Source organism: Microcaecilia unicolor, chromosome 3 (genome assembly GCF_901765095.1).
Source record: "Microcaecilia unicolor chromosome 3, aMicUni1.1, whole genome shotgun sequence".
NCBI classification, from domain to species: Eukaryota; Metazoa; Chordata; class Amphibia; order Gymnophiona; family Siphonopidae; genus Microcaecilia; species Microcaecilia unicolor.
The window spans coordinates 129542760-129565288 of NC_044033.1; the positions used below are offsets into that span (position 1 = coordinate 129542760).

General features: G+C 42.1%; 1 long non-coding RNA gene across 1 annotated transcript; it reads left to right on the top strand.

The window, feature by feature from the left end:
* The first annotated feature begins 1875 nt into the window (after positions 1 to 1875).
* On the top strand, positions 1876 to 18626 carry LOC115465279. Its single transcript, XR_003941381.1, has 3 exons — positions 1876 to 1888; positions 17816 to 17819; positions 18535 to 18626. It is a non-coding gene; the product is annotated as an uncharacterized LOC115465279 (long non-coding RNA).
* Positions 18627 to 22529: the final 3903 nt, after the last annotated feature.

Sequence of the window (22529 nt, forward strand, 5' to 3'; positions counted from 1 at the left end):
CTTTGACAATTGTAACTCTTTTTGATCAATTATTGGTAGGTAGAGTTTGTTTTGACCTGTGATATGGTTGTATGCTTAAGCTTGCGTGCTTGTAGGGTTACAGCTGAGGTCTTTTTTTCTCCACTTTTAGTGATAAAGTTTGGAATTTATCTTTGGGGCTAGCTCACGCATACATTGAATCCAGAAACTATATGATGTGATATGATTTCAAAAGAATGCACATCCCTATGATACAGAGGATAATAATGTTATGCGTATCTGTTTACATGATTAATATTAAGGGTTTTTGTTTTAATTAGTGAACTGTCACATTGAATCTCAACCAGTTTGCTGAATCCCAGCATACCAGTGTAGGCCAGTTGTGATCACCTTTCTGTTTATAACACAGAAAGCTGCTGCTGAGTTCTATAGCCAGAGCAGCAAAGCAAAAGCATAAGAGTCATTGAGAGAACAGGGAGTGACTTCGGATAATTAGCCTAATCACTCCATGACATAGGGAAATTAAGGTTGTCAGATCTAATTATGCTAAACTGCCTTTATCATAGAGGGTCATGTGACAGACAGACAGGAGAAGACTGAGCAATTAAGGGAAAAAATACAAGCCTGTGCATAGCATCTATCCTATAGCAATCTTACTCTATACAGCTCAAAATACAATACCAGCCTGAGCATAGCATCTATATTATAGCAATACAGCTATATACCAGTTCAAAATATAATACCAGCCTGTGCATTTCATCTATATTATAACAATCCTGCTCTGTACCACTTCAAACTACAATGCTATCCTGTTCATAGCACCTATACTATAGCAATCCTACTCTATACGAGTTCAAAATACAATACCAACCTGAGCATAACATCTATTATATAAGTACGTAAGTATTGCTAAACTGGGACAGAGCAAAGGTCCATTAAGCCCAGCATCCTGTTTCCAACAGTGGCCAGTCCAGGTCACAAATACCTGGCAAGATTCTGAAAAAGTTCAATACATTTTATGCTGCTTATCCCAGAAATAGCAGTGGATTTTCCCCAAGTCAATTTAATAATGGTCTATGGACTTTTACTTTAGGAAGCTGTCCAGACCTTTTTAAAACGCCGCTAAGCTAACCGCCTTCAACACATTCTCTGGCAATGAATTCCAGAGTTTAATTACACGTTGAGTGAAGAAACATTTTCTCCAATTCGTATTACATTTACTACTTTGTAGCTTCATCGCATGCCCCCTAATCCTAGTATTTTTGGAAAGAGTAAACAAACAATTCACGTCTACCTGTTCCACTCCACTCATTATTTTATAGACCTCTATCATATCTCCCCTCAGCCGTCTTTTCTCCAAGCTGAAGAGCCCTAGATGGTTCAGCCTTTCCTCATAGGGAAGTCGTCCCATCCCCTTTATCATGTTCATCGCCCTTCTCTGTACCTTTTCTAATTCCACTATATCTTTTTTGAGATGCAGAATTGAACACAATATTCAAGGTGTGGTCGCACCATGGACTGATACAAAGGCATTATAACATCCTCACTTTTGTTTTCCATTCCTTTCCTAATAATAATAATATTATTATGCTATTATCTATATTAGTTCAAAATACCTTTTGCAACTCTACAGATTAACACACAGTGCCCTACTTTTGCTTCAGTTTTGCCAATGCAGAATCCTTTAAAGTTTGGGCTTTTAGTTTCATTGTAATTTCTAATTTTACATCTCTCTGCTGTCCAGGAGTTTATAAATATTTGTACATTACAAATCATTCAGAAAGCCTGGCTGCAGTATTACATAACAGCTGAATGATGCATTTCTTATAATTTAGCAGTAAACTATTAAGGTCCTAGTTACTAAAGAGTGATAAAATTTTGTACTTACAATCTTCCGGATTTTATATAGGTCGCTCACAATTGATACAAGATCTGTGTGCAATTCAATTGATTGATAGGTGCTAACAAGTATCAATTAGGCACTTAATTGTTGTTAACAAGCACTTAATTGGAGTTGCGGGCAGATCTCCTCTGCTCGCTTTTCAATAACATGGCACCTAACAGGCTTATTTTCGAAAGAGAAGGGCGCCCATCTTTCGACACAAATCGGGAGATGGGTGTCCTTCTCTCAGGGTCGCCCAAATCGGCATAATCGAAAGTTGATTTTGGGCGTCCCCAACTGCTTCCCGTCACGGGGATGACCAATGTTCCCGGGGGCGTGTCGGAGGCATAGCCATTTCTGGTGCTACAAAAATATTTTCTATTTTTCTAGTGACAGCCACCCAATTTAAAACACAAGCTAGTGAGAAGCAAGCTCTCAACAGAAACCCAAAAAGAAGAGAATGACACACATCCTTGCAATATATCCAGCTGCAAACTATGCCAAACATTTCACAAGACCCCACAGTCACTCACAAAGGAAAAATATTCAACATAAAGGAATCCTTCACATGCTCCTCTTCCAATGTAGTATATGTCATCCAGCGTAAAAATGTGACGAAGGGTGCTATATTGGAGAAACAAGCCAGATGCTGAAGAAGAGATTTAATTTACATCATATGAAAAATGCCAGTGCCAACCAAGATGTTACCCCTGTGGGACAGCACTTTACAAAACGAGAACACTGTACTAACGATTTTATAGTGAGAATACTTAAAGAAAACTTTAAAACAATACAGGAACGCAAGACCTTTGAAGTCAAAATGATTAAATATTTTGACACCCACCAGACAGGACTTAACAAGGATCTGGGTTTTCTAGCCTATTATAAACCAAGAAATTTCACTGCTTTGTCACCCTCTGATCACCATGCATATCTCCCTTTCTTTCATCCTCTCAGCCCTCTCTGTTTCTCACCTAGCCCACCCCTCCCTCATCCTTTCAGACTGTCACTGAAATACTTTGACACGTCACTTATATATGCCGTTACTTATCAAAATTTGCTTATTTCTGATCTGATGAAGAAGGGCCACCTTCGAAAGCTAATCAAAAAATGTATTAAGTTAGTCCAATAAAAAAGGTATCATCTTATTTTCTTTTCTCTGTTTTATTTTATTCTATTTCTATTGACTCGCTTTAGAAGTGGACTAACAAGGCTACAACACATCTCTCTACTTAAAAAAAAACCCAGAAAACAAAGAGACAGCCTTTTTTACTCGCTGTGGTAAAAGGGGGCCTCAGTGTGCGCCAAAACATGAGCTGACACTAGCGCAGGCTCCCTTTTACCGCAGCTCAGTAAAAGGATCCCAAAGTAAGGTGCCATCTGCATGCTATAATAGTAATCTATAAAGGTCATGCACCCTTTATAGAATATGGACATCACATGGATCTTCCTGGTGCCTTACTTTCAGCATCATATACAGAATCCAGCCCTATATATTAACTTACAAAATGTATATGTGTTATTGCCCAAACCCCTACAATAACTGCTAGGAGTGCTCCCCGCAGTCTTCCATTTAATTAATGCAGAGGAAATGCCATTTCTGCACGTTAACTGCTTTCCAGGTGATGTGATATAGACCTATTCAGGTAGCATTAACTGCACTGTGCTAACCGCACAACATTATGTACTGCAAACATGCATGATAACTATCCCTGTGTTAACAGTGAGGCACAGTCCCTGCCCTGTAGTTAAATTAGAAGTTACCACATGCTAGGTGCCAAAGTGCCACATTAACTGTTAATGCATTAATTTTTTGTATGTGTTAATTGTCACATTAAAGGTGACACAACTTAGCAACTAGGGCCCATAGGGCTTGAAGTATTAAAGTGCCCTTCCATATTAATGCATGCTAATGCTATTAATGTAGATCAGCATTTTTCAACCGGTGCGCAGCGGCACATTGGCGTTCCAGGGCTGCTCCCCAGGTGTGCTGCGGTCCCGTCCCCAGCCAGCTACCCAGCATGTAAAGTTTTCTTTTATAGCGGTCGGCGGCAGCGGGCAGCGATTCAAACAGCCTCTGGCGCCAACCCCCAAGTCTAGTCTCTTCCGTAACTTCCCACTTCCACATAGGGGGGAAGCGCCAGAGAGAGGGCTCGGGTTGGTGTGAGCAGGCTGTCTGAATTGCTGCCTGCTGCTGCTGCCGCCACTGACCCTAGCAGAAAAAAAGGTGAGCCATATGCCAGCACTGTAGAGATGTACTGACTGCAAATACTGAGGCTGCACACAATGCTGGTCTGTTCCCTACAGGCAAGATCGACTGGTGAGCCTTATTTAGGGCTCCTTTTACTAAGCGGCGGTAAGCCCAACGGGGGCTTATCGCTCGCTATACAGGAAGTACTGCCGGGCTACTGTAGCAGCCTGGTGGTACTTCCCACCCCTAGCGTGCTGTCATTTCCGGCGCTACAAATATGTATTTTTGTAGTGCCGGAGTGTACCCAGCAGTAATCGGGCAGTGCCGTGAGCTGCTCGGTTATCAGCAAGTTAGTGCCACAACGAACTCCACGGGACTTTGCTTTCTCGAAAACAAGAGCAGGACTAAATAGATCATAGAAGCCAGTCAATACTGGAAGGAGAAGAAGCTAAACAAACAAAAAAAAAAGCCATAGAAAGAGTGAAGAGATCAAAAATTTGCTCAGAAACACTCACCAGAAAGGAGCTGTTCTATAGCAGCAACAGTACAAGAAGGATGCATAGGTTTTGTGTGAATGTGCTGGGCATGTACCCCTCCTCCCTTTACTTCTCAATGCTCAGCACTAACAGCACACCTAAGATTTGCATACCGTTAGTGCTGAGCATTGGGAAGTCCTTCGGCGGTATTTTCCAGCACTGTTTTGTACGGCGCTGGAGTTTTGAGCTCAGTGACTACCAGCCATTGTCCAGATAGCGGTGACATTCAGTCATTATCCAGATAATCTATTCTGAATAGCAGCATTAATGTAAATGCAGATTATCTGGATAGCGACTGAATTGTACCACTATCCGGATCATTTTTACTCCTCCCCACAGCTCCATTTTATTTAGATCGTGTGGGGTATGTCATTCCACACACTATCTGTATAAATTTTGAAAAATCAACTGAAAGGGGATTTATGTGGATATCAGAGCAAGTGGCCATATAAAACCTCATGAATATTGACCTAAAAAAGTCTCCTCAATCACAGGTTTTACCTTCCCTTCTCTACAGCTGAGGCAATTTTTCCTAGCCTGTAGTTCAATGATCTAACCACTAGGTGACACCTGAGACAGAGGGAGGCAATATCTAAACAGTAATATATCATTTCTTTCTCACAACAACCGCTGGTTATTCCAAGGCAGACGTAAGAAAGACAGACTTGGAAACTCAATGTTTACACCATTTTATAATGAAGATTTTGTTAAAAAAAATCAATATCTAATTTTTCTATTACATTTCAGTGTTTCCTCTTCCTGTCCCTTCTGAATAACATTTTATTGATTCTGTCCTTAACGACTTAGAAATTTTTGTGATTTGTCAGTGGGAAATACTCTGTCTTGTATGGATTTCCTCCTGTTGGTTAAACGCCGATGGTGTACTTGGTGAATTAATAAAATGGCTTTGTCAATAAGCAAAAGTGAAGGCACTTTCAACATTTGTTTTGTAACCATTGCTTTCTAGTGCCTACACAAAATTAGTTGGCAGGATTAAAGAATATATTCAGCTTTTATCCTGTGTCTGAGTACTTGATCACAGAGGCATAGTTTAATCCAAACATCAATAGCTCGTCATCAATTCAGTCAGATGCAGCTGTCAAAATGGACTTTTGGCTTGTTTAGTGCTTTATGTTTTATCCTTTTTAGGGTCAGAGTATTTTCTTTGATTTTTTTTTTAAATGCTGAACACTTTCTTAATCTTTTAGACTTCAGAAACATCTGTTACAATTAAGTGAGGGAGGGGGAACTTTTGATTTCAGAGTGAAGTTCTTTCAAATCCTTTGTACTAACAAAATGAGAAATGGGCTAATGTATACAGTATGTGTTATCAATTCTAAAGTCTCCTGGCGAAAGTTATCAAACACAATAGAAGCCATTCTTAACTACTTCAGTATTCAGTTTGCATTTAAGGTTCAGCGTGTAGGCTCTTATTAACAAACTACTGTGTATGTGGAGATCAAACATGAGCAATTGGCAATTACAGAAGTAAAAATATTCAAATAACAATAAAAAGTATGGCCTAGTATACTGCTTACAATGTCAACACAATACGTAATAGAACATTTTAAATGATAGTGAAGGGTAAAGCAAAGATGGAACATATAGATAGGTATGAAGAATTAGAAAGTAAGGAGATTAATTTAAAGAAAGTTGCACATGAGGTCAGAGATGGTTTAATATTATCTCAGCAAGGGTAGGTGTGAATAAACATGTCCTGCTGCAGTATGTGCAGCCCGTGTCACTCCTTGTGTGTGTGTGAGTGAAACTAACAAGTTAGTTACTTCTTCCATTAAAGGCCTGGTTGAAGAGCCAAGCTTTCACCTTCTTCCTGAAGTAGAGATAGTCTTGGTGTTAAGTGGAGACTTTCAGGCAGTGCATTCCAGAGTGTGGGGGCTACTCTGGAGAAGGCTTGCTTGCGGGTATCACATCATGTAATGTCTTTTGGAGAGGATGTGGTTAGTGATAGTCCTTGAGAGGCCCTTAGTGTCATTGGCAGTGTGTAGAGGATCATCCTATTCAGGTGTAGATTAAACTACTGTGCAATAGCAGTACAGAAGTAGGAGATGTGGGTGACACATAGGCATATTTTCAAAGCACTTAGGGGGTCTATTACTAAGCTGCGATAGCGTTTTTAGTTTGTGGTAGAAATCAGCTGGCAGTAAACGTTGAGACGCCCATTATTTCCTATGGGCATCTTGGCATTTACCGCTAGTTGATTTCTACTGCTAGCTAAAAAACGCTACCGTGGCTTAGTAAAAGACCCCCTTAGATTTACAAAGTTATGTGGAGGGGCATAATCGAACGGAGACGACCATCTCTAAGGGCGCCCATGTCTAAGGACATCCCGGCAAAAGGGTGGGGCAACCCGTATTATTGAAACAAGATGGGCGTCCATCTTTCGTTTCGATAATCCGGTCGGGGACACTCAAATCATGAAATTTAGGTCGACCTTAGAGATGGTTGTCCCCGGTTTTCGGCGATAATGGAAACCAAGGACGCCCATCTCAAAAGCGACCAAATCCAGGCCATTTGGTCGTGGGAGGAGCCAGCATTCGTAGTGCACTGGTCCCCCTGACATGCCAGGACACCAACCGGGCACCCTAGGGGGCACTGCAGTGGACTTCAGAAAAAGATCCTCCCTTACCTTGGGTGATGAGTCCCCCAACCCCCCTAAAACCCAAAACCCACAACTGTACACCACTACGATAGCCCTTAGGGATGATGGGGGGCACCTACATGTGGGTACAGTGAGTTTGTGGTGGGTTTTGGAGGACTCACATTTACCACCACAAGTGTAACAGATGGGGGGGGGGGATGGGCCTGGGTCTGCCTGCCTGAAATACACTGCAACCACTACAACTGCTCCAGGGACCTGCATATTGCTGCGATGGACCTGAGTATGGCATTTGAGGCTGGCAAAGAGGCTGGCAAAAAATTTTTAAAACTTTTTTTTTATGGTGGGAGGGGGTTAGTGACGAATTGGGGAGTAAGGGGAGGTAATCCCCAATTCCCTCCGGTGGTCATCTGGTCAGTTTGGGCACCTTTTGATGCTTGGTCGTGAAAAAAAAGGGACCAAGTAACGTCGCCCAAGTGTTCGTCAGGGACGCCCTTCTTTTTTCCATTATCAGCCGAGAACACCCATCTCCTAAGCACGCCCCAGTCTCACCTTTACTACAATGCCGACACGCCCCTGTGAACTTTGGTCGTCCCCACGACGGAAAGCAGTTGAGGGCGCCCAAAATCAGCTTTCGATTATGCCAATTTGGGCAACCATACACCTGCTCCACGCCTAACTTAGGTGCTGGTATTTATGCCAAGTTTTCTAGTGTGTAGAGTTAGGCACAGGCATGGCTGCTAGGCATACAATAAACCCGCCTAGGCATATTCTATAAACCATGGGTGCAGTTTATAGAATACACCTAGGCGGAAATATTTTTTGAACCGATTTTTCAGGCGTTGGAGCGGGTCTGGGGTGGAGAGTGGGTGTATTGTGCACTAATCAGTTAGCATGTGGGCACTACCATTAGTACAGGTTTCAGAAAAATAGGAACAAAAGAGACTGTGATGTGAAAGCAAGAAACAAAGAGGAGAGAATAAAAGGAACCAGAGGCATCAGATGTTAATCAGTAGCCTTGAGCTTCCTGAATGTCAATAATCATGTGCCATACTGGGACCAAAACCTCCAAATTTTATTGATAAGAAACTTAAAAATATCTTGTAATTTTAATAATTTCTAAATACAAACAATTATATATATATATATATATATATATATATATATAAAAAGCAAAAGTTCCAAAATGTGAATTGCACCACTACTGGATGTCAACTGTCATCACACTTTTGAGCCAACAACCCAAAATAAATTTTGTGTGTAAAAAATATAACACATAATTGGTGACTACTTATCTGCATTTGCAGTGTCAGCGCTGTACAATCTCTATTGCCCAACGCTGATATCGCCACTAGAAACAGCGTTTTGGTTAAAAGACCTGCTTCTGGGGGCTATTGAATATCGCAATCACTCATACTTGCGGCTGGGTCACTGGCTCCAACCAAATGAAGTGAAATGGGTTGTTGGCTCAAAAGTGTTTCGGCACAGAGCCTTCCTCAGGGATCGTAGCAATTTTTTTTTTCACAGAGAGGACTGGTTGTTATGCATTGCAGTGCATACTGCTCAAGCATATTATTGATGCTTTTCAATTTGCAACTCTGTGAAGCTGACTTTGCTTTGAATTGCTACGACTCCTGATGAAGGCTTTTTGCCGAAACACGGCCCGTGTAGGTTCTTTGAGTCGGTAGTTTTTGGCAAATAAACTTTTTGATGCTTTTATTGTTTGTTTGCCTTGATCATTTGGAACTTTCCTCACTCTCACCCCTGTTGGTGCTGCTTGACTCTCCTGTAAGATTCATGAGGACCCCTCCTTGTGTTTGAAGGGGAGGTGATACCTGTGCATTTAGGGCTGGATTCAGTAAATGAGGTCTAAAATGTAGGCATATTGGAATAATGCACGTAGCAATATTCTATAAAAATTGCATCTACAGTAAGATATGGTTTAGGCCATGGGAGCATGCATACATTTAGGCGCAGCCATTTTTGCCACTAAAAACCTGGTGCAAATACCTGCGCCTAAATGTACGCGTGCTCCCCTGAATTCTATAACAGCGCACATAAATTTGATTGATGCCCCGACATGCATACACTCCTATGGCCGCACACCCTTTTCAGCTACACGTGTTGGAATTTATGCAAGCCTCTTTTTAGAACATTCCTAAACAGAACTGCGTGCAAATTCCAATTTTTGCCAATTAGTGATAATATTTGGCTGTTATCGACCAATTATTATCACTAATTGACTCATTACTCAGTTGAGTAGCATGCGTAAGTTGGCTATACGCACAATTTAACATGTGCTACTCGCTGTGCCTTATACAGAACCTAGCCCTTATTGTGTTTTCTGCTCTGTAAGTAGCTTTCAGGAGAATGAAAATGTTGTTTTTGTGGTAAATATTTGTGACTACCTCTTTTTATGACTGTTGCAATTTGAAAATATTCAAAATGTGTCCTATTTGGCCTCCAGAGGACAAAATGAATTTGGGTGAATCAAGTGCAGAGACTGTTCCAAGAGATGCTCACAGCCAAAGATGGTGATATGATTTCTCTGAGGTATTTAGCAGTGTTTTCATTGCTGTTTGCCATAAATTATTCTAGGTCCTGTGAACTTCTTAAGTGCCATAAAAAGTATCATATTTTCCCTGAATTCTTAAGGAAATTGTTCCATATACAACACCAGAGCTTGGCTGGGAGACAGTTCCCCCCACCCATTCTGTTTCTCTTTCTGCCTTCCTCTTCCCTTCTCCCAGCTAGGTTGATGTTGATAACTTTGTGGATCACTACGGTGTGTCTATCTTGAATGATGCTTATATCAAATATATTAAACTTAAACTAAGAGACAGTGTGTCATTTTCATGCCATGACTAGGCCATAAAGCAAATCTCTGGTGGCTATCTTCTCCAGTTTTCAATCTTTTGGGAACCATCTGGGGTCATTTCTCAGGTTAGGTTTGTTTAGTCTGTTTTGTAATGGTGTAACGTGGTCTTGAATGTTTAGCCTGCTTAAATAATACACAAGTTGATTCATGTTTAAACATTCCTGTAAAGGCTAGCTATATGTTACTTTTCCTAACCTCTGCAGGCTCTCCTGTTTCTTAATTTATGACAGGATGGTCTCTAACATTCTGACTAGCAGATAATGAACAGTTAGAAATCATAGTCGCCTATTTGCTAAGTTGAGTTAAGGCGATAATGCACGTCGGGCCAGATTCAGTAAATAGTGCCCAAATTTAGGGCCCTGTTTACTAAGTCGCGCTAAAGGCATGCTAGCGTTTTTAGTGCATGCTAACACTAAAGACACCCATAGGAGTATATGGGTGTTTCTAGCAATAATGCACACTAATTTTTAGCATGCACTAAAAACGCTAGTGCACCTTATTAAAGAGGGCCCTAAGAAACTGGAAAAAATCAGGGTTTTGCACTATTCTATTTAGGGCACCCCAAGTTCAGTTCTCAAGCCCATTCTCATGCCCAAATTTGGATGTCGGTATTTATGCCAACTGAAACCTGGTATAAATGCCGGTGCCCAGCTCTTGGCATTTGGGTGCAGAGATGCCACTATATTATAACTCTATGCACAATTTTTTGGAATGCTTCTGCCCTGCCCCTAGCCAGCCTCTTTTTGAGTTGCATACTAAGGGATTTAGGCATGTGTGGTTATAAAATAGCACCCAGGAAGATGCAATATTAGCATCCGTTGATTGCAATTAATTGGCTTGTAAGCCAATTAATTTGCACGCACATCTTCCAGTTTGGGGTGCTGTATATAGAATCTAAGGGAAGCAGAATTATTTTAGCCAATGCACGTTAAATAAAAATGAGCTATGAAGCATGCATGCAAAGGAGCTCATTACTGTGTACAATGAATAACACAGGTGATGTTAACATTCCCTTGGAAGCACTGGCCTGCTAACACATAAGCTGCTGTTCCCGGGAGCAACAGAAGGGGGCAAGCACAGTAAATCAATTTGCCCCAAACCCCCTTGGTGCCTTATTAAAATAAAGTGCACTCCACCATCATTTTCCCCCACTCAGATCCTTTTTCAAAATATGTTGGTAGCACCCATTCTCACCCAATACAGCCACCTCGATCCTTTTTCAAATATTTGTGCCAATTAGACCTTCTATCCACTGGAAATCCCCAGATCTAGTGGAAGGCAGGAGCAATCCTTGGTTGCTTCTGCCCTGGTGGCTACTTCCTCCAAAATGATGTCACGTGAGTCCTTAGCAGTAGCTTTGTGTCTGGCAATAGTAAAGTGAGAGAACAGCTAGGGACTCAGATGGTGCCATTTTGGGGAAGACATGACCAACTGGGGCAGGATGGGGAGGGAAGCCTACATAAGTACATAAGTGTTGCCATACTGGGACAGGCCGAAGGTCCATCAAGCCCAGTATCCTGTTCCCAACAGAGGCCAATCCAGGTCAGAAGTACAGTACAATACATTTTATGCTGCATATCCCAGAAATAAGCAGTGGATTTTCCCAAGGGAATTTTAATAATGGCTTACGGACTTTACTTTTAGGAAGCTATCCAAACCTTTTTTTAAATCCCGCTAAGCTAGCTGCTTTTACCACATTCTCTGGCAACAAATTCCAGAGTTTAATTACACATTGAGTGTACCACCAACATTTTTTGACCTAAGGCGATAGGGAGCCAGGAGGCCAGTAACATTTTTCTTCTAAAGGAATCAAGGGGTGGGACTGTTGGGAGGGGGGGTGGGGTTTATGTTTTTAGAAAGGCATAAACAGTAGGGACCCTTAACAAATTGAGGCTAACTTGGGGCAAGCTATCTTTGCTGTGCAGCAGCCTGTAACATGCAATATTCCTGATCACAGCAACACAAAAATATATTTGCTAATAATCTGTAGTATTGAGGTACAGCAGTTTAGTGACTCTTGCTTGAAATTTCCTGTAGTAAAGTAATGCACAAGTACGCTACTTTCTCTTAGGTTAGTTTATAAATAAATAAATACATAATAGGCTCTACAGCTTTTTTGTTTTAAAGGACAGATACTCATACAAAGAATAAAACTGGTATTTGTTATGTAGTTGTTATTATTATTTTTTTTTTACAGTTTTAAAGATTGAACGCGATTATATATTCCTATCTTGCAGTTTCTTTGCAGCTCCATCTTCAGCCTCTGAATGTTTTCTACGGCAAATTCTTGTTTCTGCTCTCTGTCTTCCAAGATGCAAACCATGAATCAACTGAGTTTCCATCTTGTGTCTCTATCTTTGACATGCTGTAGCTTGAGGGAACTATGACTGAGAGCAACCATATCCCTTCAGAATTAGAGAAGAATGAAGACCTGTCTGCAGTTTTTTTTTATTTTTCATATAAATTCTAAGAAGGAATTTTCATATTTGCAGCCATCAACATCTTTTTCATACTGCTGTTTTTTTTAACTTTTCATGTCACTTAACACAAATTTTATTAGATTAACATAAAGTGACATAAAATTATATAGCTTGATGTTAAACCTATTACAAGAAAAAAATGTTTTACTGCCTTTTTATAGCTTTCCCAATTAGCTATTAAGTTTCCCCTGTTTTTTTTATTCACACACAAATTCTAGGCTGCCTGTTTTTCCTTCCCTTACTTTTGCTTATCTCTTGATCAATATCCCTTGTAAAATTATAATAGCTGTGTCTGATTTCTTTATACATTATTCCGTAAAGCAATTGCTCTGGAAAAATAGAAGTCACTGGAGATTTATATGACTCTTTCCATAGCTGGCAGAAATCAGAGTTTCTGGTAACTTTAAAAACATTCCTGTGGAGTGAGAATGCCAGTGATAGCTATCTGCCAGGGTTTACCCATGCACATGTGAAATATAGCTTAGCGTATAGATTGTTTTATAATGTGGTCACTTGAGAGCAGAGGGCAAGGATGCCAGAAGCTGAATCCTTGTTGTAAAAAAGTCTAGACCATTGCAATTTAATTCATATAAGGGAATTGTGTTCTGTTTTTGGCTCTGGCCTTGTTTTTGTGTTTGAGAGCACATGATGTCATACTATGAAACATGTCACACCAAAAGGCATTCTTGCATTTATGTTGGCCAAAGTTTAGCCAAGTGTAGATGGCAGGCTGGATTTATAGGTACTTTGTGTTTAGGAACTCCAAACCTTTAGCTATGCTAGTAAATTTGAACAATGGCCAACAATGACCACACAACGAAGAGAAGTACAAGATTCATTATCAATAAATCACTCTAACGTTGAGTTCCTTTAATTAAAAGAGCTAAATGCAATTAATCTAATGGCATGAGTAAGAAACCAAGCAGTGGAATGGACTTATTAACTGGCATATCAGTTCGCTAGGAAGGGGGTTAATAATGTTCCTGGCTAAAAAAAAAAGCTGAATTACAATAGAAAAATAACTCAGTCTAAATAAAGCAAGACATGGGTGTGATTTTTTTAAAAGAACTAGGGGACCCTTTTACAAAGGCACAGTAGGATCGCCGTGTGTTCAGTGTGAGCCAAAATGAGACTACCACCAGGCTAGCGCATCCCCTGGCAGTAACTTTGGATTTGGTGCATGCCCATACCATCGGGACAAATTATTTTTTTAATTTCCTACCGCACACATGGTTTCCGGCGTTAATTGGCAGTTGGTGCGTGCTGACTGGTCACCGCACTTGTAGCGCATGAGCCCTTACTGCTAGATCAATGGGTGGCGTTAAGGGCTCAGGCCGTAAATAGGCACACGCTAGTTTAAATTTTACCGCAAGCCCTTTTCCTGGCCCATTGAAAAAAAAGCCCTTTTTCCCAGACGCGGTAAAAACTGGCCTGGTGAAAGCCAAAAACACGCATCAACTTTTTGCTGTGGCTTACTAAAAGGACCCCTTGGTGTCTAAATGGAAAACATAAAATACAATGTCTTTGTATATTTTAGGACATGGTTCCCAAACTTTTTCAGTTCATGGCACCCTTACAGGCTCATTTTCGAGAGAGAAGGATGCCCATCTTTCGACACAAATCGGAAGATGGGCGTCCTTCTCACAGGGTCGTCCAAATTGGTATAATCAAAAACCGATTTTGGACGTCCCCAACTGTTTTCCATCGCAGGGATGGCCAAAGTTCAAGGGGGCGTATCGGAGGCGTAGCAAAGGCAGGACTTGGGAGTGCCTAACACATGGACGTCCTCGACCCATAATGGAAAAAAAGGGCGTCCCTGATGAGCACTTGGACGACTTTACCTCTTCCTGTTTTTCTTATGACTAAGGCACAAAAAGGTGGCCTAAATGACCAGATGACCACCGGAGAGAATCAAGAATGACCTCCCCTTACTCCCCTAGTGGTCACTAACCCCCTCCCACCCTCAAAAAACATCTTTAAAAATATTTTTTGCCAGCCTCAGATGTCATACTCAGGTCCGTGTCAGCAGTATGCAGGTCCCTGGAGCAGTTTTAGTGGGTGCAGTGCACTTCAGGCAGGCGGGCCCAGGCCCATCCCCCTCCCTACCTGTTACGTTTGTGGAGGAAACAGTGAGCCCTCCAAAACCCACCAGGAACCCACTGTACCCACATCTAAGTGCCCCCTTCACCCTAAGGGCTATGGTAGTGGTGTACAGTTGTGGGTAGTGGGTTTTAGGGGGGGTTTGGGGGGCTCAGCACACAAGGTAAGGGAGCTATGTTCCTGGGAGCATTTTATGAAGTCCACTGCAGTGCCCCCTAGGGTGCCCGGTTGGTGTCCTGGCATGTCAGGGGGACCAGTGCACTATGAATGCTGGCTCCTCCCATGACCAAAGGGCTTGGATTTGGTAGTTTCTGAGATGGGCGTCCTTGGTTTCCATTATCGCTGAAAATCAGAAATGACCAAGTCTAGGGATGACCATCTCTAAGGATGGCCTAAACAGTGGCGTAGGAAGGGGGGGGGGCGGTCCGCCCTGGGTGCACGCCGCTGGGGGGGAGTGTCGGCTCCGCTGGTTCACTGCTCTCTCTGCCCCTGAACAGGTTACTTCCTGTTCCGGGGCAGAGAGAGCAAGGAACCAGCGGAGCCAACGCAGCTCCCAGCGACGACGTGCACTCGGGGCAGAGCGCCAGTGTTAAGAATGCGCTCCGAGGGGGGGTGCGCGCGCCAAGGGGGGGTGCGTCATGCTGCACCCGGGGGGGGGCTGCGCAGCGGCGACCCGCCCTGGGTGTCAGCCGCCCTCGCTACGCCACTGGGCCTAAATTTCAAGATTTGGGCATCCCCGACCATATTATCAAAACGGACATCCATCTTGTTGTGATAATACGGGTTTTCCCGCCCCTCCATTGGGACGTTTTACGAGGACGTCCTCAACAAAACTTGGGCGTCCCTTTCGATTATGCCCCTCTTAGTGTCTGAGTATATTTTCGCAGCACACTCCTGGCCACACAGGTCTTCCCCTCCTGTCACACAGGTCTCCACCCCCCTCAGCCAAACATGTCTCTACCGCCCTCCCTGCCACACATCAAGGGGAGATTCTATATATGGCGCCTAAAAAAAAATCAGCACTCAAATTAGTGCTGACTAAGCATAGTGAATAAGTGGTGCCTAGATTTAGGCGCTACCGCTGATTATAGAATATGCTTAGTTGATATTTCAGCACCTAAATCTACGAGCATCCATTCACACCAAAAAAAATGTGGCGTAAATCCCAGCATGTAGATTTAGGCACACTGGGCTATGTTCTATAACTAGGCACGTAAATTTCAGAAAGCTCACAAAATGCCCATTTCCCTGCCTATAACCACGCCCCCTTTTGCCTGCATGCATTAGATGTTGGAAGTACATCGTTACAGAATATGCTTAGCGAGTTGTGCGCCTAAATTTTAATCAGTGCCAATTAGTGCTCATTATTGCTTGTTAAGTGCTGTTATCAGTGCTTATTAGCTTGTTAAGTTATGCGCATTGTTATAGAATCCGCGCCAATTTTGGCATGGATCTCTAGGCGCACTATATAGAATCCTGGGGATCATGTCTAATATTTGTCCCTCCTTGCACTATCTCTCCCTTCCATTCACTCCTATGTTCAACATTTCTCCCTATTTGGCCTCTCTCCTCTCTCCATGCAGCATCTCCCCCTCTCCTCAACCCCCATATACAAGATTGTACCTGTTTGCTGTATCTCTCCCTTCCTCCTCCTCCAACTCATTTCCAACAATTATGCCCCTCATTACTCCTGCAGCATTTCTCCTTTCCTCCCCCACCACATCCACAATTCTCCCTTTGCTTCAATGGGTTCCCGACAGCGATAGCGATTCCCATACGGTGCCTGTCTCTAACCCAGAAGCTTCCCATTTGCCAAGTCCTGCCCCCAGGTTAGAAGCAGGCATCATATGGGAATCGCTGCCTCAGACCTGTTGAAGCAGAAGTGGCGCTGTTAAGGGTGCAGTGCAATACCTTTCTCAGCAGCAGTGGCAGTGGTGGGCAAGATTCACTGCTCTTGCAGTCTCTTGCAGGGCATGGAATTCATTTTGGCGTGCATGTGTCCTTATCCCATCTCTCTCCACAGCACCCCAGTGAGTTCACCACGGCGCACCAGGGTGCTGTGGTGCACAGTTTGGGAAACGCTGTTTTAGGGGGTTTTATAAGCTAGCACCGGAAGCACAATGGAAACATAAGCTTCTGATACTGCATGCTGATTTGATAAGCATTAATATATAAAATGGCTGGATATGCTTACATTCTTGAAAAGGTACGGAAGTCAAGCTATTATGTGTAGTTCCATTATTGCATTCTAGTGACTTGCTGAAACTCAGTGGAGGGGCTGAATGTACATTAAGGGGGCAGGGTGTGTATGTGTGCATGGGTGCAGGATACATATGTAAACAGAGTAAACATAGTAGACGACGGCAGAAAAAGACCTGCACGGTCCATCCAGTCTGTCCAACAAGATAAACTCATATGTGCTACTTTTTGTGTATACCTTACCTTGATTTGTATCAGTCATTTTCAGGGCACAGACCGTATAAATCTGCCCAGCACTATCCCCGCCTCCCAACCACCAGCCCTGCCTCCCACCACCGGCTCTGCCACCCAATCTCAGCTAAGCTGTGAGGGGGGATGTTGTATAGTTATATGTGGTGTAGTCATATTATATATGTCAGAAGTAGTGGGGGGAGGGCAAGGGGTATGTGTGAGGGGTTTGGGTGGGTACTGTGGATTTATTAGGGTGTGGGTTGGGGTAGCATGTGTGTGTGAATACGCCAGTATGTGGGGGCATATGTGTGGAGTAGTGTTGAGTTCAAGTTCAAGTTTATTTTGATATACTACAAAGTCATTATAAAATATCTGAGTGATTCACAATATCAGTTAAAATTGGGTAATACGTTTAATAAAATAACAAGACAAAATAAGAACAAGCAAATGGAAATAGAAGGAAAAACACTAGGAAAAAAACAGGAGTTAAAATATACAATAGCACAGGGGATTAGGAGCAAAAGGGATGGAAAGTACAAAAGAGGCAGGGGTGTACTGTTTAAGTAAATTACAGAAAAGGGCCAAAGGGACTCATTTTTGTTGAAAGGCTTGAATAAACAGATACGCCTTGAGGTTGTTTTTAAAGATTTGATAGGTGGGTTCTTTCTTAAAAGAGAGGAGAAGGGCATTCCAGAGAAAAGGTGCAACAATATCAAAACAAGTATTGTGAAGAGAATCTAGCCAGATACAGTGGAAAAAAAGAACTATTAGCAATTGTCTATGTGAAGAACATAAGGTATGTTATGGAGCATAAGGTATGAGAAGATCTGATAAGAATAACGGAAAGCCAGATTGTAATATCTGATAAATAATGGTAAGATATTTAAAGGTGATCCTAGAGGAGACCAGGAGCTAGTGTTCTGAAATATGCAAAGGGGTAACATGATCATATTTCTTATTACCAAGGAGTAATTTGATAGCAATATTTGAGAAAGTGGTAAACCATAGTATAAAGTGTTACAGTAGTCCAATTTGTGATGACAAGCACTAGAAGTAGAATTCTAAGAGAAGAAATCTCTAGCATTGAACAAACACAATGGAACTGCCTTAAAGTAAAGAAGCTACATTGAATAATTGTTGAAATTTGCTTTCCAAAATAAAGAAAGCTGTCTAGATAGAGCCCAAGAACCTTTACTGAGTCTTTGAGGGGAACTGCAGTTCCATGAATGAGAGGGGGAGAAGGAAAGGACATAGAGGGACCTGAAGAACCTGAGAAAAAAAATGATTGCTTCTGATTTAGCAGGGTTAAGTTTCATATGGTTTTCAGCAATGCCATAGTGTCCAATTATGATGTAATTAAAGGCATGGACTGAAAGGAGGAAGAGTCAAGATGGGAAATAATCTGAATATCATCTGCATATATATAAAAGGAAAGGTTAAGTGATTTAAATTACCCAAATATTGACTGGATAAATGTTACATCACAGAGAGGCAGGGATGTAAAATTCCTAGACGTAATAAATTACTGCTTCTTGGAGCAAGTGGTCTAGAAACTGATAAGAGGAGGAGCTATGTTAGAACTAGTCCTTAGTGGAATGCAGGGCATAGTACAAGAGGTAACAGTATTGGATACACTGGGAAACAGTGATCATAACATGATCAAATTTGACTTAGTATCTGGAGTGAAGTCACAAAGAAAATCTACTGTAGCACCATTTAATTTTTGAAAGGATAACTATGATAAAATGAGGAAAATGGTTAAAAAGAAGCTAAAAGAATCCACTGCAAAGGATAGGATTTCAAAAAAGGCATGCATGTTGTTTAAAAATAACATTTTGGAAGCCCAGAGCAGATGTATTTGACATATTTACAAAGGTGGGGGGAAAAAAAAAAGCAAACAACAGGCAGCATAGTTAAAAGGTGAAGTGAAAGAAGCTATTAGAGTCAAAAGAACATCTTTCAAAGGATGGAAAAAGGACCTGAATTAAGAAAATAAGAAGCAACATAAGCACTGGCAAGTTAGATGCAAAGCATTGATAAAAAAGGCTAAAAGAATATATAAAGAGAAACTTGAAACAAAGGCAAAAACTCGCAGTAACAACTTTTTCAGGTACATCAGAAGCAGAAAGCCTGTGAAGGAATCTGTGGGACCGTTAGATCATGAAGGAGCAAAAGAGGTACTAAGGGAGGACAAGGCTATAGTGAAGAGACTGAATGAATTCTTTGCTTCAGTCTTTACAGAAGAAGATGTAAGAAATCTGCCTGTTTCTTCCTTGTATGCAGCTCATTTTTTATCTGTCCCATATATGAGAATGATTGCTGTTCCTTACAATTTGTCACCAGGGGCCCACAAACTTGTGATCTGTCTCTGATAAAATGTCAATGACAAATAAATGACATAAGCAGAAGTAGGTTGCATAGAAAATGAAACGTAGTCCATGTAGATATTGGTAGATGGAAGAAAAGAAAATATTTTGCTTGGTCAAGTTACTGTTAGTGTTATGAGCATGAGATGAAGACTGTCAGAATTTAAGAAAGAATAGGACAAGCATATAGGATCCCTTAGGAAAAGGAGGAGTTAGTGGTTTCTGAGGAAGGCCCTTATCTGCTGTCAAGTTTCTATTGCCTCCTATCCCATGAATTTCTACTTTCGTCAGGAGTATTTCATGAGGTACTTTGTCAAATGCCTTTTGAAAATCCAGATACACAATATCGACCAGCTCATCTTTATTCACATGCTTATTCACCCTTTCAAAGAAATGTAGTAGATTGATGAGGCAAGATTTTCCTTCTCTAAATCTATGTTGGCTTTGTTTCATTAATCTGTGCTTATGTATAATCTCTGTCATTTTGTTCTTTATAGTAGTCTCTATCATTTTGTCCGACACTGATGTCAGGCTTGCTGGTCTATAATTTCCCGGATCATCTCTGGAACCCTTTAAAAAAATTGGCGTTACATTGGCCACCCTCCAATCTTCCGGTACCATGCTTGATTTTAAAGAAAATTACATATTAATAACAATAGCTCCGCAAGTTCATTTTTCAATTCTATCAGTACTCTGGGATGTATACTGTCAGGTCCAGGCGATTTGCTACTCTTCAATTTGTCAAATTTCTCCATTACATCTTCCGTGTTTACAGAGATTTTTTTCAGTTTCTCTGACTCATCAGAATTGAATACCATTTCTGGCACTGGTATCTCTCCAACATCTTCCTTAGTGAAGACTGAAGCAAAGAATTCATTTATTTTTTTTCACTATGGCCTTGTCTTTCCTGATTGCCCCTTTTATCCCTTGGTCATCTAGTGGTCCAACTGATTCTTTTACAGGCTTCATGCTTCTAATAACCAATATTCTATGTTTTTGCCTCCAACACAATCTTCTTTGCAAAGTCTCTCGTTGCCTTCCTTATCAGCACTTTGTATTTGACTTGCCATTCCTTATGTTGTGTCCTATTACTTTCAGTTGGATCCTTCCATTTTTTGAAGGATTTTCTTTTAGCTCTAATAGATTCCTTCATCTCACTTTTTAACCATGCAGGCTGTCATTTGCCCTTCCTTCCTCCTTTTTAATACATGGAATATATCTGGTTTGGGCTTCCAGGACGGTATTTTTGAACAGCATCCATGCCTGATTAAAATTTTTTGACCTTTGCGCACTTCTGAGATGCATGCACATCTTAGTTGGCCAATGAACTCTTAACCATTAATAATTGAATGCTAATAACTAATTATTGATGTTAATTTCCGACAATTAAAAGTTGAACATGATTTTATAAAGATGTGTGCCTATCTCTCATAGCATACAAACCAAATGGGAGCGTGGCCATAGGAGGGGCATGGGTGTTCCAAAGACATGCACACCTTATTATAAAGTACTAGATATCCATGCCCAACTTGGGCGCCGGAACTTACACCCCATTTTAGCATGTATAAGTCTGCTGTCTAGAGTAGGGTGCAGGAATTGTCGCTATGTGCTATTCTATAAAGGGTGCTTACCCTTTATAGAATTGCACGCAGCATGGATCTTTTTCAGTGCTCCAATTTTGCCGCCATTTATATAATTTCCCCCATAGCTTATATGTTTGACTTAGACACCTCAGGTTCCTTCTTGTCCCCTCCCCCCCAAGGCCAGCATCTCTCCCTTTTTCTTCCATCCCTCCTAATCCATTCTATGGGGGTCTATCAAATGTCCATCTCTCTTCCCTGTCTCCGTTCTGCACCCCCCAGGTCTAGTATTGCTCCCTGTGCCTCCTTCCCTCACAAATCTTGGCATGTCTTCCTCTCCCTCTCCCCCCAACACTATGAGTCTCACATCTCTGTCTTTCTCCCTTATTTTCAGCACTTACAAAATCTATTAGAGACTGTAAGTGCTGAAAATAAGGGAGAAAGAGAGAGATGTGAGGCTCACGGTGCCTGCAGACCCTTAAAATCGGTAACAGAAAAAGCCAGTTTTTTGTTACTGATATCATAACTTGAAGGTAGGATCCTGAGAGCCATCATTTCTCTCTCTCTCTCTTTCTCTCCCTTTCTTTTCCCAGTCTTGCAGTCCAGCATCTCTCACTTCCACTCCCCCTTGGCCCAGCATCTCTCACTCCCTCCCTTCGGACTTCCAACTTTGCTTTTATGGGCAGTAGCACTGAAATAAGCTGCCTTCAACCAGGATAAGGCCTTTCCTCTGTCTTGTCATGCTCACTGGAAACAAGAAGTTGTATCAGAGAATGCAGGACTTAACAGAGTAAAGCAGTGGCCTAGCCAGCCCCAGTATTTTGTATGGGCCCAGAGTTAATTTAGATGGGCCCTTCCACAACATGCTACCTCCCCCCCCCAAGATCTAAAAAAAAATGTAGGGTTTTTTTCCACCTACCCCATCAACATCTCTCCTTCATGGCATCTCGGCATCTGCCCACCAGTCCCTGAACCCCATCTCTCCACAGTGTACCTTACAGGCATCCTCGGTGCCTGCAGTGATCCATTATTGCTGCCTGTGCTGGCCCCACAGGCTTCCATCAGCTGGATCTCGCTAGACAGGAAGCAGAAAATGACATCAGCAAGGGCAGGACCCGGCCGATGGAAGCCTGCAGGGCTGGCATAGGCAGCAATAATGGATCACTGCAGTTGCTGGGGGTGCCTGTAAGGTACACCGAGGAGGGACGGGGTTCAGCGATGGGTTGGCAGATGCTGGGGTACCACAGAGGAGGAGAGATGTTGATGTGGGGTTCCGCCACTGGGTGGGCCTAAGCCAAGAATGGGTGGGCTACGCCACTGGAGGAAAGGCCTTCCATAAGCCAGAGGCAGCATGTTTCAGCACTGCTGCCCTCAAGAGCAAGGTTGGCAGGCTGTGAAAGGGAATGGCAGCGAGAGATGCTGGTCTGTGGGAGGAGGGAAGGAAAGGGTAGGGGGAGGGGGAGAGAGAGAGAGAATGAGAGAGAGAATAT